Here is a 14,987-nt window from a genome sequence, read left to right on the forward strand (position 1 = left end):
TACAGATTTAAAATGTTCAGTACACAGTTTGAAATATGAAACAGAACCAAAGCAAGTTATATATTTAGGGCATGTTAGCATTGAGGTGATAATTGAAATCAGGAGGTGTGAGCAGGGAAGAGATTCTAGAAGTTAAATATATTAGGAACATAGTGATCGTATTTAAAATTGTTCTAAACTTTTTAATTAAAAAACATCCTACCTTCCACTTTCTATACCATATATTCCAGGAAGTGAAGGTGTGTTGCGCAGAAACACAGAAATAATGACATGCGTACGCGCGCGCACACACACACATACATGTGCAAATGCATACACAATATGCGTATATATGTCTATATAGGTACATATTGTCAGTTACATTTTCAGCTAACTTCAGAATGATATAATTCATGCTGCTAAAGTGGATTGACATAGACCCCTCAAAATACAAAGATTCTTTGTTTTTGTTGACGTAATTTCCTGATGAGTAATTGTTTTACAAACTAAGTGTTTTGAAAACTTTAAATTCTTAAAAATTAACCCTTTTTTTTTTTTTTTTTTTTTTTTTTTGAGACAGAGTCTCGCTCTGTCGCCCAGGCTGGAGTGCAGTGGTGCCATGTCGGCTCACTGCAAGCTCCGCCTCTTCGGTTCACGCCATTCTCCTGCCTCAGTCTCCCGAGTAGCTGGGACTACAGGGGCCCGCCACTATGCCCGGCTAATTTTTTATATTTTTAGTAGAGATGAGGTTTCACGGTGTTAGCCAGGATGGTCTTGATCTCCTGACCTCGTGATCCGCCCGTCTCGGCCTCCCAAAGTGCTGGGATTACAGGCGTAAACCACTGCGCCCCGCCCGGCCAGAATTAAGAATTTTAAGAGTCAGGCCTGGCGCGGTGGCTCTTGCCTGTCATTCCAGCACTTTGGGAGGCCCAGACAGGCGGATCACGAGGTCAGGAGACCCAGACCATCCTAGCTAGCACGGTGAAACCTCGTCTCTACTAAAAATACAAAAAATTAGCCCGTCGTGGTGGTCGGTGCCTGTAGTCCCAGCTACTCTGGAGGCTGAGGCAGGAGAGTGGCGTGAACCCGGAAGGCGGAGCTTGCAGTAAGCCGAGATCACACCACTGCACTCCAGCCTGGGCGACAGAGCGATACTCTAGATACTCTGTTTCAATAAAAATAATAATGATGATGATAATAATAATAATAATAATAATTCCAAGTCTTCGTGTCAAACGTTTATTGAGAAAATGAGATCATACAGAGATGTTTTCCAAGGTCTGAGAGCTGGCCTAACGAACTAGAGCTAAGATATCCATCTCCCATCCAGTTCTGTTCCTAGGATCCTGCCTCTTCTAAAATCTAAAATTGAATGTAAAGCCAGTGAAAAGACAATGTACTCTTTATTAATTATAGTGTCCTTTTTTTTCCCTTTCAGGAATATTATATTTTCATAGTGCACATACCGTAAATTTTTAAAACAACATTCTAAAAGGTAAGTTATATTTTCATGGGTGCATTTTTAACAACTGAGGAAAAAAAGTAAGAGATGGAAAATTGTACCTTTTGTCTATGATCATGAATTATTGAATCATGAAACTAGTGACTACTATTATTTCCTTGAAAAATGTTCAGTTTGCTAGATGCTGTCCTCTATTTCTGTGTTACATGCCAGAAACTGAACAACACCTGATTTGTAAGCAACATTCAAGTTTCATTGAGCTGTGAATATTATTAATAATACTGGTAAGCACACATCTGCCAAGAGTAGAAGCAGATCCTCCAAAATGTAAGCAATGAATATAATCATAACAGACAATTGTGTTATGCATTAATTTTTGAAATGATAAGGAACAACTTTCCAAAGACCTTATTTCTGAAATTATTGATACCAAAAGACAAGGTAGTCCACAAATATTTCCTATGATTATGTAATAATATAAATATATTAGAAATGGGAAAGCACATGTCTATGTTCTTTGTGTATGTCTGTAAATCATTGCAAATATCATACAAATTTGATGTTTATTTAAACAGGCAGAGACGAAGCACACAGACACAATTGTCTGTTATGATTGTATTCATTGCTTATGTGTTGGAAGATCTGCTTCTATTCTTGACAGGTGAGTGCATACCAATATTACTCATAATATTCACAGCTCAGTGAAACTTGAATGTTGTTTACAAATCAGATGTTGCTCTGTTTCCGGCACGTAACTATGGTTAATTTGCATTAATCATGGTTCAAAACTTTATTTGCAAAAAAGAAAGGAGCTCAAATTTGTGTGATATTTGCAGTGATTTAAATATGATTTAGAAAATTACTAGTAAAGAAAATGAAATCAAGGGATTGAAAATATTTAAATATTCCTAAAATATAACTACTTCACTGAAAGTGCTTGGTAATGTTTATAAGTCCTTTGGTTCTCTTTTAATGATTCTTAACACTCTGTTTCAAGAAAGAGAATATCATTATCTATGTTGCCCACATTTTATTTAAGTAGAGACCAACCTCCTACTGTCCACAGCTGTTTTTAATTCACAAGCAGTTGGAACAAGTCAAGCATTGCTTGTGAGTCTTTTCTGCTTCTTATTATCTTATTTCATGTGGGAAGCCATTATGCAAACCAAATGCATCTGAAGTTAGGTACCCCACTTAAGAGTGTTCAGCAGGGATTCAGTTTGTGTCATTTTTGGCAAATTGTGTCATTAAGTTGCATATGTTGTACTGTTGGTAACCATGATTGCTTGGGTTAGTTGATGTGTTCACAAACTCCATGACTTGACAAACCTAATTTTCCTACAGTCAAGTCAGAAATAAATTTCCAAATATGTTTAATATAATAAAGCTTGTTTTTCAAATCAGTCAATTAATTATATCTTATTGAATTTAGAAAAATATCATATGAAAATGCCAATTGCTATATTAATTCTAGTTAACAGGTTGTCTCCAGTAAATAAGTTAGTTTGTACACAGTTGAATTCCAGGGACGGGAAACCTAGAAAACCTAAGTTTTCTAAGTTATACTAGAATTATTAAATTAGTCCTCACCCATTAGATTTTAAGATGGGAAACTGAAAAATAGTTGGAGTAAGTACAATTTTGCAGAAGCACTCACTTCACTTAGATTAGATTATACTTTATTGTTTAACCCCTTATAGTTCCCAGAATTTAACTCAATATAAGATTTACCTTTAAGGTCATTTTGTTGCACGTGACCAAAATATCCTTTATTTTTTGTTTTATTTTGAAGTTTATGTGAAATAAATATCTAAATACATTAATGTGAGAAATAAAACGTGTGATACATTTCAAATGTAGTCTTATCCTGTTTATTGATCATTTCCATATTCGTGTTCATCATTACGATAATGAAAGTTTGAAATATGATCTTGATGCCTTGTAAAATATTAACAGCTTTTTAATTTATATCATATTTAACTCTAACAATAGCTTTGTGAAGTATTATTACTATCTTCATCCTACGTCTGAGGAAACTGAGGCTCAGACAGGCAAAGTAAACAGCTTTAGAGTACATAGCTGGTGAAATGAAGGCTGCTGTTCAAAGACAGAGTAACCTTATTAAAAACCAAAATATTGGCCAAGTGTGGTGACTCACACCTGTAATCCCAGCACTTTGGGAGACCAAAGCAGGCAGATCACCTAAGGTTAGGAGTTTGAGACCAGCCTGGTCAAGATGACGAAACTCCATCTCTATTAAAACTACAAAAATTAGCTGGGTGTAGCAGGGCGTGCCTGTAATCCCAGCTAGTTGGGAGGCTGAGGTAGGAGAACTGCTTGAATCCCGGAGGTAGAGGTTGCAATGAGCCGAGATTGTGCCACTACACTCCAGCCTGGGAGACAGAGTGACACTCCATCTCAAAAACAAAACAAAAAAAACACCCAAAATATTTTGTATCTCTTGCTCTTATATTGCTTAGCAAAATTCTAAATAGCATAAACAATAAAACCATATATTTATTGAGCAATTGATATAAAAAGAATATATTTTTCAAAAATGAATGTTTAACCACTTATGAATAAGAAAGACGAAAGTCAAGTACACTACATGGTACTCACAATTCCTATTTTTTTCTTTTTTAAAGTGTCATAAAATAGGTTACTTTTTTTTCAGAGACAAAACCTTGTCATTTGTATCACTTTATTATTTGTGATATTTAAGTTCTTGGTCAAGATGTGATTACAACTTACAGCACTTTTATAATTAGGTGCAACTGTACTTAACAGAAAATCACAAATGGCATGGACTCATGCAACAGAAAATATCTCGTGTAAATCAGTACTAAATTGCACACTGCAGCATGAGTACAGCAGTTGCAGTCCAGATGGACGTATCTTCTAACTGCTTTGCAGTCTTCAGAGTGCTCTTCGTAATCTGATATGGCAATTCTAGTTCTACTCCTCACACATATATTTCATTCAGTAGGAATGTGTTCAGACCAAAGAAAAGTATGAACCCTTATATAAGGGCATTTATTACAAATAAGCATGAAACTTCTGCCTGCAACTCCCATAACCCATGAACATGTGTTTAAATAGCTGCAAGGGAAGCTGGGCAATTGTACTGTTTATTTGAGACAGCTATGTGTTCAGCTAAAAATCTTGTGCTCTATTATTAAAGAAAAAGGAAACAATGGATGTTTAAGCCCACAACTAGTAGGCTTTTTTGAAGGCAAACTTTAACTAATGGAATGTTTTCCACTTAAAAATGTGATTTCAGGTTTCATTTAATGTATTTATATTTCAACCTGCCTCAGTGTAGCCAATGAAATTATTACAGAAAAGTTAGTTCTGAAAATTAATGTCCCTACCACTACAAGAACTCTGTGAAATTTCTGGTATAACGATCCAATGTAATACAAATATAAGTTTGTTAGGTGATTATTCAATACCTTTGCTATCTTTTCTTGACTGCCTATGCAGTGTGTCATGATTATTTGCTTACATATAACATTTTACTTGAACCACATTATCAGTGTTGCTCCCCAATTTGCATCAGAGAAAGAGGATGTTTTACATAATCTTATACCACTACCATAAATTTATATACTAAAGAGAAAGCCATTTGTAGCTAAAATGATTTCTTTTGTACTGTATTACAAGACAGAAAAGCAAAAATGTGTCAATAGCTTCTAAAATTTACTGAAAAGGTCTAACGTTGTAACAAGGGGTAAAAAGTCTGTCTTGCAGATCCGTGTTTGCGTTTACCTCTTACATAATCTACAAGAAACACAGACTTGGCTCTTCTGAGGTAAGACTCAACTAGAGTTGAACAATCCATTTACCCCATCACAGGACTAGAGCCCATCTTCCCCTCATGGAGTCTGCCAGTTTGAACCTCATTTACTTATGCTTGAAGTTCTGTTCCAGGTCATGATGCTCAGAGAATCGAGAGGCAAAATTATACCGTCACTGTAGAGAAATTCATTCCAGAGAGCCAGGGTGAACACAACAGACTGAAAAATACTGAAAGGAGTACAGGCAGAAGGAAAAAAGAATTGAAGTATCCTCATTAGTCAGAATGACTGGGATCATTAGAGGTAGTTGGTTCATGCAGAGCACCTCCTATCTTCAACCAGATGATTGTAATATGGTGATGTCTGCTTTCTAAAATACCAGGCAGTCTCAATATAAAGAGTTACAACCTTTCTCTCTGTCACACTGTACTAAATGCTTAAAATCTACCTAACACTCCAGTTAGAAAAAAAGTCAAGTATTCTCATTATAGTTTTGTTGGTTTGGTCTGGCAGAGGCTAGTAAGATAGGATAGACTTGGTGACACTGCCATTAAGTGCTAGAATGATGTGGACTCTAGATGAGGCTAAATATATAATGCCCTTCTTCCTCCTCTCTGGAGTCATCAGCGGAAGACCACCGCCAACATTGTCAATGACAAGAGGAGAGGGTCAGGTAAACTTCCGTAGTGCAATTGCAGTTCAGTGAGAATTACTGATGTGTTTTTTAGAATGGTTTTTAGGGAAAACCATTAAAAAAAATTGTTCTAAAAAACCTGGTTGCATACAACTAATTTTGCAATTTCTAAGTCAGTTTGCCTGCTAATCACAGGTTTCTGGAAGGCCAGACCCTCTATGATGTTACAGTCTGGGCACAGCCACTCTTTTCTAAGATAAATATTCATAATCCAAGATAAATATTGGTGATTCTGCTTGTTACTTGGTGTGTCATCAATGCTTTTGCTAAACGATAGGTTAATAGGGAATCATTTGTTCCCAAGAATTTATAAGCAACCTCAAAAGTGGCATTTTTACTGCTGTTTTATATGGTATAGTCCTGGCACTAGTAGTGAACTTCTTTTAGAGAATTATGTTGTGCAGAAAGATGCTTTGAGGTGATATATAGTAATGCTATATTATTCCTGACTCAGAGGTACATTGGGGACTTCAAGGAGTCGAATTTTCTTATACTTGGAACCTCTATATGTATGTGTGTGCATTAGTATATGCATACATGTGTGTAACATGTATATAGAGGATATAGGTATATTCAGGTGACAAGATTAACTGTCTCCCAGGCATGGCTCTTCAATCTTCCGCTGAATATATAATCTGAACCGTGCTCAATTATGTGTCTCCCATTTCATTTCCCATTATGAACTATGAACTGAAATAATTTAAAACATATTACTATTCAAATAAATATTTTAAGGTCCAGGCCAATTTTCTTATTTACAACTTCTCTCATTTAAGAAAAGTACTCCAACTGCAGACACAAATATATTAGAGCTATTAATTCACCAGTGTAGTAACTTGTTTTCTGAATTGTTAGTCTCCAATAACTATTAGTGTTTTATTATTTAGTTGTTTATTTTTCAGACTGTCTAATCCTTTAGCAAACTTGTTTCTTTTGTTCTCTTTTCATTCTCAAAGTATTTTGTATTTTCTCGCATCATCTCATTCATGATTTCTTCCTTTTCCTACTGACTGTTGCAACGTGTAGACTTTTGTACTTAATCCTCCTGCCTGAAATTTGATATTCATCCTTTAGATGTTTTCTCATATTTATTGTTTTACATGTTTTATCAATAATCATAGCCTTTTATTCTGAGTTTCATAACGCTTTAAAATGTTATCCTGGCAGTTCCTGTTGGCACTTAAAACTGTCAAGCAGCGCTGTCCAATAGAAATTTCTGCGTAGGTGGAAAGAGTATGTGTTTGTGTGGTTCAATATGACACCCATTAGCAGAATTTCAACACTGAACACTTGAAATGTGCTAGTATGACTGAGAAACTAAATTTTTAGTTTAATTTAATTTAAATTTAAGTAGACAGATGTAGCAAATAGCAATTTTATTGGACTGTGCAGCTCTAATCTTCTATTTTCTTTCTCTTGAATTACTATTGCCATTAATGGCACACATGTTAATTATGTGAATGAATGAAAATATTCTTGCATTAACTATATGTATAATAATGCATGAACCACAAACCTCAGTTGGCAGCTCTATTCTACTTTCTTCTTGATCTTTATATTCAAACTATGATGAAGTCTCATATGTTTATGGTCTCCTTTTACTTTTGTTCATTTTACCATCTTTCCAGCTCTTATTTTCTTTTACAATCATCTGAAATTGTTATATTTATTTATTTATTAGACAGGCACATACACTTAAAAACTAACAAATGAAAAAATTTCAACAAAATAATTTATTTCTGCAGATCTGTATTCATGCAATTCACAAGAGCAGAGGCCCCTTGAATATTCAGCACTGTGTCTTCAAAGTCTGTCAAGAATGGTGCTAAAACTACAATGGATAATACATAGTTATTGAAATAATAAATAAGTGAATAATTTAAGAGTTGATATAAACCACCCTTGTTGTAGGTTTCAATGTGAAATATTCACTTTTGACTTTGCTTCGTGTGCGGTGTACATCCCCTCTCCCTCTAGTCTTGATGACTTTAAAAGATGTTCAGCTATCTCACTTCCTTCAGTTATTAAGTTTTAAGGCTTGTATGGACTTGATTTTGGACACCTCTGTATTTTGAAAGGCATGAGTAATCATCTGTAAAGTATAACATTTTGCAACACACAGAGGAAACCTATGTTCTAACGAAGTTCTCTCTCTCTAAAAAGTGGTAATTTTATGGTAATACTATGTTCACTATTTATGAGTCATTATGGACCAGTAATTCTACTCCTATTGTTTTGTTACTTCATTCAGTGACTTTGTAGTTTTCACCTGACGAATCTGAGGCTCACAGGGATAAGTACTTTGTTCAATATCACGTAGCATATTAGAAGGAATATCTAAGGTTTTGGCATATGTCTGTATGGCAACAAAGCCTGAGATGACTTCTGATTTTTGAAATAAGTTTTTGCATCTTAAAGTGGGTGGGATTAATGAAAGTGGAGTTTGTTAGGTAGAGGTTATTAAGAATTGCAGCTCATGTGATGAGAGTGACTTCATAGAGGTAAGTATTTTACTCTCTGGTGTTTTCTAGCTTCTTCGAGCTAGAAGAGAAGACACCGAATGCCAGCAATTGTCATGATGATCTTTTTTTCTAAAGGCTCTACTAGTATTCAATTTGTAATTCAGTCTTATATTATTCAATAACAGTAATTATTATCCCATACAACTATCTTGAAAATATGAGTGTTATTATACATCTCTTATTCCTTTTTAAGAAAAGAATGAGAATAGAAAGTTACAGGATGAAAAGAAATATTGAACATCAATATCAAATACACTTTATCTCTCTTCTTGTATGTATGCATGTGTGTATACCTGTGTATGGGGGCATATCAATGTTTTCAAGAAAATCTAAATGAAGCAATTAACACCTTTAAAAAATTGAATCATTGATTTTTTAAAAATCAAGGTACAGAGTACATAATTTAGGCAATTCTTTTTGACATTTTCCTTTTAAATTAAATTTTTATTTTAATAAATTAAATTCATAAATCAGAATTCAGGATTTTTGATACAGTTCAGTATATTTAAATTATTTTATATTAATATTTAACTTTTCTATCCTCTTAGTAATCTCAGATAAACCACATAAGGAATAAGAAGTGTAATCTACATGAAAGCATTTCTAAGTAAATTGTAAAATGTGTGTATATGCATGTGTGTGTGTGCATATGCAAGTGTGTGGGTGTGTTTGCTAGAGTACATTTTATGAGGGCATTTACAGACATAATCATGAGCAAATGTAGGTTTTTTTTTTTTTATAGCCAAGGCAAATGAAGCATGCCTTCAATTAGAAACTTCTGAAAATACACTGTGATAACCTACTGAGAATGGAATTGCTTTTCTTCACAGCATCACACCCACCTCTTTTTAGAAGCCCATAGCATAGAGTATAAGTGTTGTAAGTGCAATATGCTCTTCTTGAATCATTTTAGTTCATTTAAATGCATTTAGTATTTCAAATACCATTCCAAGATTATACATCTGATATCTCAAAAACATGCACATGCTGCTGTTAGTGTTCAGTATGTGGAATAAGTGAAACTCAACAGTCTTAGGACCTGTGTGTTATGTAAATGAGCATGTGAAACTTCAGATTATTAAGGCTGTTCTAAAACACCTGAAACATTGAAATCCCCAATTCCCTAATGTGTGATTATTCTGTTTTCAGCAGTTAAAGTTTAATTTTCTACTTCCTTAAGCAAAAAGTGAGAAAAAGCCATTCCATACCTTATGTTGAAAGCAAAATAAACATATTCCCAAGAAAGAATGAGGCAAAGATGTACCTGCATTTTAGGCATTGTTAGGAAACAAAATCAATACCAAACCTTTACACTTTAACTCCTACTTTTGGTGCTACAGTAAATGGTATTTTAATAAATTTTCAATATTCAATCCTTCATTATTAGCACATAGATATAAAATTGATTTTTTACATATTGATTTTGTATCCTCCAACCTTACCAAGCTCAATTATTGGTTCTAGTGCTTTTCTTTTGTCTAAGAAACTTACAATGGTCTACTCTCATTTTCTCCCTCCCATTCTTTGTCATACATTTAATATTTACATGTATTATAAACTCACAATATATTGCTACTACCTTTGTTTTAGACAATCAGTTATTGATATGCTTTGGATGTTTGTTCCCTCCAAATCTTATGTTGAAATGTGATCCCCAAAATTAGAGGTGGGTCTGGTGGGAGGTGTTTGAGTCATAGGAGTGAATCCCTCATGAATGTCTTGGTGCTGTCCTCACAGCAATGAGTGAGTTCTGATTCTATCAGTTCATGTGAGAGTTGGTTGTTCAAAAGTGCTGTTTGTTTCACCTGTTGCTCTCTCTCACTTGCTCCCACTTCACTATGTGACATGCCTGCTTCCCCTTTGCTTTCTGCTACAAGTGAAAGCTTCCTGAGACTTCACCAGAAGTTAAGCAGATGCCAGCGACATGCTTCCTGTATAGCCTACAGAATTGTGAGCCAAATAATCCTTTCTTATTTATAAATTACTCAGTCATGTATTATTTTATAGCAACACAAATGCACTAATACATTTATCTTTTAGTGTGATTAAACATAAGAGAAAAATAAAGTTGACATTTTCCTTTATTCCATTTCTAGCTTTTTATTTCCTTTTGTAGATGCCTGTGTCTCATTTATATCATATTTCTTCTTCCTGAAGACTTTTCTTTAACATGTATTGAGCTTTAGGTCTATTGTCAGTGATTCTTCTCAATATTTGATTACTTGAGAGAGTCTTTATTTTCTCTTTATTCTTGAAATATATGTGTGTTGAGAATAGTAATTTCAGTTTTATTTTTTGTTTTTGTTACTTTTTTGCTTGCTTGTTTCTTTTTTTTGTTTTTGTTTTTGAGACAGAGTCTTGCTCTGTCACCCAGGCTGGAGTGCAGTGGTGCGATCTCGGCTCACTGCAAGCTCCACCTCCTGGTTTCACGCCATTCTCCTGCCTCAGCCTCCCAAGTAGCTGGGACTACAGGCGCCTGCCACCACACCCAGCTAATTTTTTGTATTTTTAGTAGAGACGGGGTTTCACCATGTTAGCCAGGATGGTTTGGATCTTCTGACCTTGTGATATGCCCGCCTCGGCCTCCCAAAGTGCTGGGATTACAGGCGTGTGTCACTGCGCCTGGCCCGCTTGTTTGTTTCTTTAAGCATATTAATAGTTCAGGAATTAAGTGGTGGAAATGATAGTGACACTACTCATTATCACCCCTATTCACCCACAAGCAAAATTTTTGCTTCCTGTTTTTATGACTTTATGATCTGTTGGCCTAAGAGCAGGCTTCAGGAGGAATGCTTTTACCAAGAGATACACAATGATTTGATTGAATTGGAGGTTAAGACTTCCACCTGACCACTTTGGGATCCTCATGCCTCTGAATCAACAGGAAAAGAAGTGAGTTATGGTGTTGACTGGAGTGATTGATCTTAACTACCAAACATTAATTGAACTATTACTCCACAATGAAGGTAAGGAAGAATATGCCCAAATACAGGATATCCTTTAAGATGTGTTTTAATGTTACCATTCCCTGTGATTAAAGTCAAGGAAAAGCTACAATAGCCAGGCAGGACTACTAAAGGCCCAGACCCTTCAGGCATGAAGGTTTGTGCCACCCTGCCAGGTAAAGAACCATGATAGCTGAGGGTCTTGCTAAAGGCAAGGGGAATACAAACTGGCTGATACAAGAGGGAATTAGTGCATTTTCAGTTCTATGCAGGATAGTTGTATCCAGTTAGGTCAAATTATGACCACGTTGTTATTTATATTTGGAAAATAAGTATGGTTTAAGGAGATGCATATAGGTGCCAAAATGACATGAGATGAACTTGTGATGGTTAATGTATAGTGTTAACATGACTGGGCTAAGGGACGCCCAAGTAGCTGGTAACACATTATTTTGGGGGTGTATCTGTGAAGGTATTTCTGGTAGATATTAGCATTTGAACTGGTACACTGAGTATAAAAAATTACCCTTATCAATGTGAATGGGCATCATGCACTTCACTGAGGGCCCAACAGAACAAGAAGTGGAGAAAGGGCAAATTTGCTTGTGCTGGGACATTCATCTTCTCCTGCCCTCGGACATCAGCTCTCCTGATTCTTGGACCTTTAGGCTTGGCCTAGAAATATACCACCGTCTTTAATGCCCACAGCTTGTAGATGGCAGATAGTGGGACTTTTTAATCTCATACCCAAGAAGCCAATCCCTCACAATAAATCTTTTTCCATTTATCTCTACATATATCCTACTAGTTTTGTTTCTCTGAAGAACCCTGGTTAATACAGGTAGAGGATATTGGTTTGGCGGTTTTGCTATGTTTTGTTTTCTGTTTTTTTGTTTTGTTTTGTTTTTCCTTCATCGTGCTAAAAATGTCACTCTGTCTTGTTCTGGTTTGGACAATTTCTGATCAAAAGTCCACCTTATTTTTTCCATTTGTTCACCTGTATGTAATGAATATATTTTTGTCTGACCACAATAAAGTCTTTCTCTTTGTCTTCCATTTAAGGCAATTTTAATATAATCACGCTCTCTCTCTCTCTCTCTCTCTCTCTCTCTCTCTCTCTCTCTCTGTGTGTGTGTGTGTGTGTGTGTGTGTGTGTGTATTTATGCTTGTTTTTGACATTCTGTTTGATATTTTCTGAGTTTCTTAATAGGAGTCTGTCATTAATTCAGAGGAAAAATTGACACTATTTTTTCAAATATTTCACGACCCCTCTTCTCTCTGTCTTCTTTTAGCATTCCAAACTACACAGATGTTAGACTTGTCTCTCTGTTCTTAGATACTGTTTTTTTTTTTCCCTCCTATTTTTTTTCTCTCTTGTTTTGATGAAACCTTGGTCTTAAGACAGTCAGTCTGTCTCTGTGTTTTGTGGGGAAGTTAATCACAGACATTCTCTTCTGTCTTCAGCTGAAGGTTTACACCAAGACTTATTTCTTCTACCCTAGAAAAAAGATTTTTAAAAAAATTTTCCCCAGAAACCATATGTTTTCAGAAATATTCTAAGGGTACCAGGATTGGTTGCTCATCCACAAGGGATTTAAGGTTTTTCTACCGTAAGAGAAATAGTAGCAAGTATCCAGGCAGGGCTCCTTGTACTTTTGTTTGGTGGCTTCTGTCCCATCCTTCCAGGCCTGGGCAATCAGGGATATTTCTCGATGCTTTCATCTTGCTCCCAGTCTTTATATGAGCACACATTATATCCATGTGAATGAGCCCATGAGTGGATGCTAATGTCCTTTGTGCCTGTGCTTCCCAGTGATTCTATATTTTCTTACTAGACATGGCCTTTGGCAATACGTTAATATTTTAAGCTGAAATATTTTAACCAGTGGCCAATGTTACCTGCTTCAGATAAATAAGTGCTCCGATAATTCCTAGCTCTGTGACCTCAACCCTCTTATAGATTTAAGAAAACTTGTGAATTTTCAGACAGTTTATAGGATTTGTAGCTCTGAGGGTAGAAGTGATACTATTTTTGGCTTTCTATATTATAATCATAAGCCAAAATTCATATGAAAAAATCATGTGAATTTTCATGAAAATGAGACAGTGATCAACATTACCAAAATGAAAAGAAAATATATTTTGGCACTCAAGCTAAAAGGTATTGGAATCTGCATATTGGACTTTTCTACTCAATCAGTATAGATGGTGGGATGGGTAAGTTTATGTGTTAACTTGACTAGTCTAAGGGATGTCCAGATAGATGGTAAAAAATTATTTTTAGATGTGTCCATGAGAGTGTTTTTAGATTAAGATTAACATTTAATCGGTAGATTGAGTAGAGAAGATCACACTCACCAACGTGTTTGAGTATCATCCAATCTGTTAGGACCTGAAAAAGCACAAAACAGCAGAGGAAGGGCAAATTCTCTCTTTCTCTCTCTCTCTGTTTTTAGCTAGGACATCATCTTTTCCTGCCCTCAGACATCAGAATTCTTCGTTCTCAGACTTTTAGACTCTGAGATTGACACCACTGTGCTTCCCAAGCCCCCAGGATTAGCATTTGGCCCTGGGCTCAGATACCACTGCCCTCTCCAAACCCCAGGACTGGCCTTTGGCCCTAGGCTGAGAATTACACTGTTGGCTCCTCTGGTTCTTAGGCCTTAGGACTCAGACTGAAATACACAACTGCTTTCCTGGTTCTCCAACTTGTAGATAGCATATTGTGGGACTCCTCCTCCTTCACAATCACATGAGCCAGTTCTAATAATAAATCTCCTCTGATGTATCTGTCCATATACTATTGGTTCTGTTTCTCTGGAGAACCCTGGGCTAATACAGATGGCAATATGTAATTATGTGATAAATAACATTTTGACATCAGCTTGGATTCTTAAAATATTTTATTTTCCACTCAATAAAATTCCATTACCTTTTGACTTGCTTTCATTTTGCTTAATAATTGCTATTCCATATGTTATTCTTATTCTTCAATTAAAATTATTATTTTTGGTCTTGGTCATTTCTCACTCAAGTTTCAATTGCAGAAGTTATGCCTGTGGCCACCTTTCTTAAATTAATACAGTAATTGTCACTATGAGGTATTTTCCTTCCTTTTTAGGGATCTGTATTTGATTGGCCTACATATTCTAGATTTTATATACTTTAGCTTGAGTGCCAAAATATATTTTCATTTCATTTTGGTAATGTTGATTACTGTCTCATTTTCATGACAATTCACATGAGATTGTCAAATTTAAACTGGCATTCTGTGTCATAACAAAGTTCAGATTTTAAACAAAATTCATTTTGATTATATAGTCTCTTCCCAACTTGACTTTTAGCATAACAGAATCAAGAAGAACATTTAAATGTCACTACATTTAAATAACATTATAAATGATCTTAAGTTCTTTAATTGAGGGAATAAAGTGAGTAACAAAATTATACCTATAATGAGATATTATTTTTAAAAAAACCTGGAATTGAAAAATTTTATATATTTAGTTATTTTATAAAATTCCTTAAAATTCCTAATAATTGCTATTAGGTGATCTACATGTATTATCTTGTCAGTGAGCTGAGGAC

This window comes from Chlorocebus sabaeus, chromosome 13, assembly GCF_047675955.1.
Source record: "Chlorocebus sabaeus isolate Y175 chromosome 13, mChlSab1.0.hap1, whole genome shotgun sequence".
Lineage (NCBI taxonomy): Eukaryota > Metazoa > Chordata > Mammalia > Primates > Cercopithecidae > Chlorocebus > Chlorocebus sabaeus.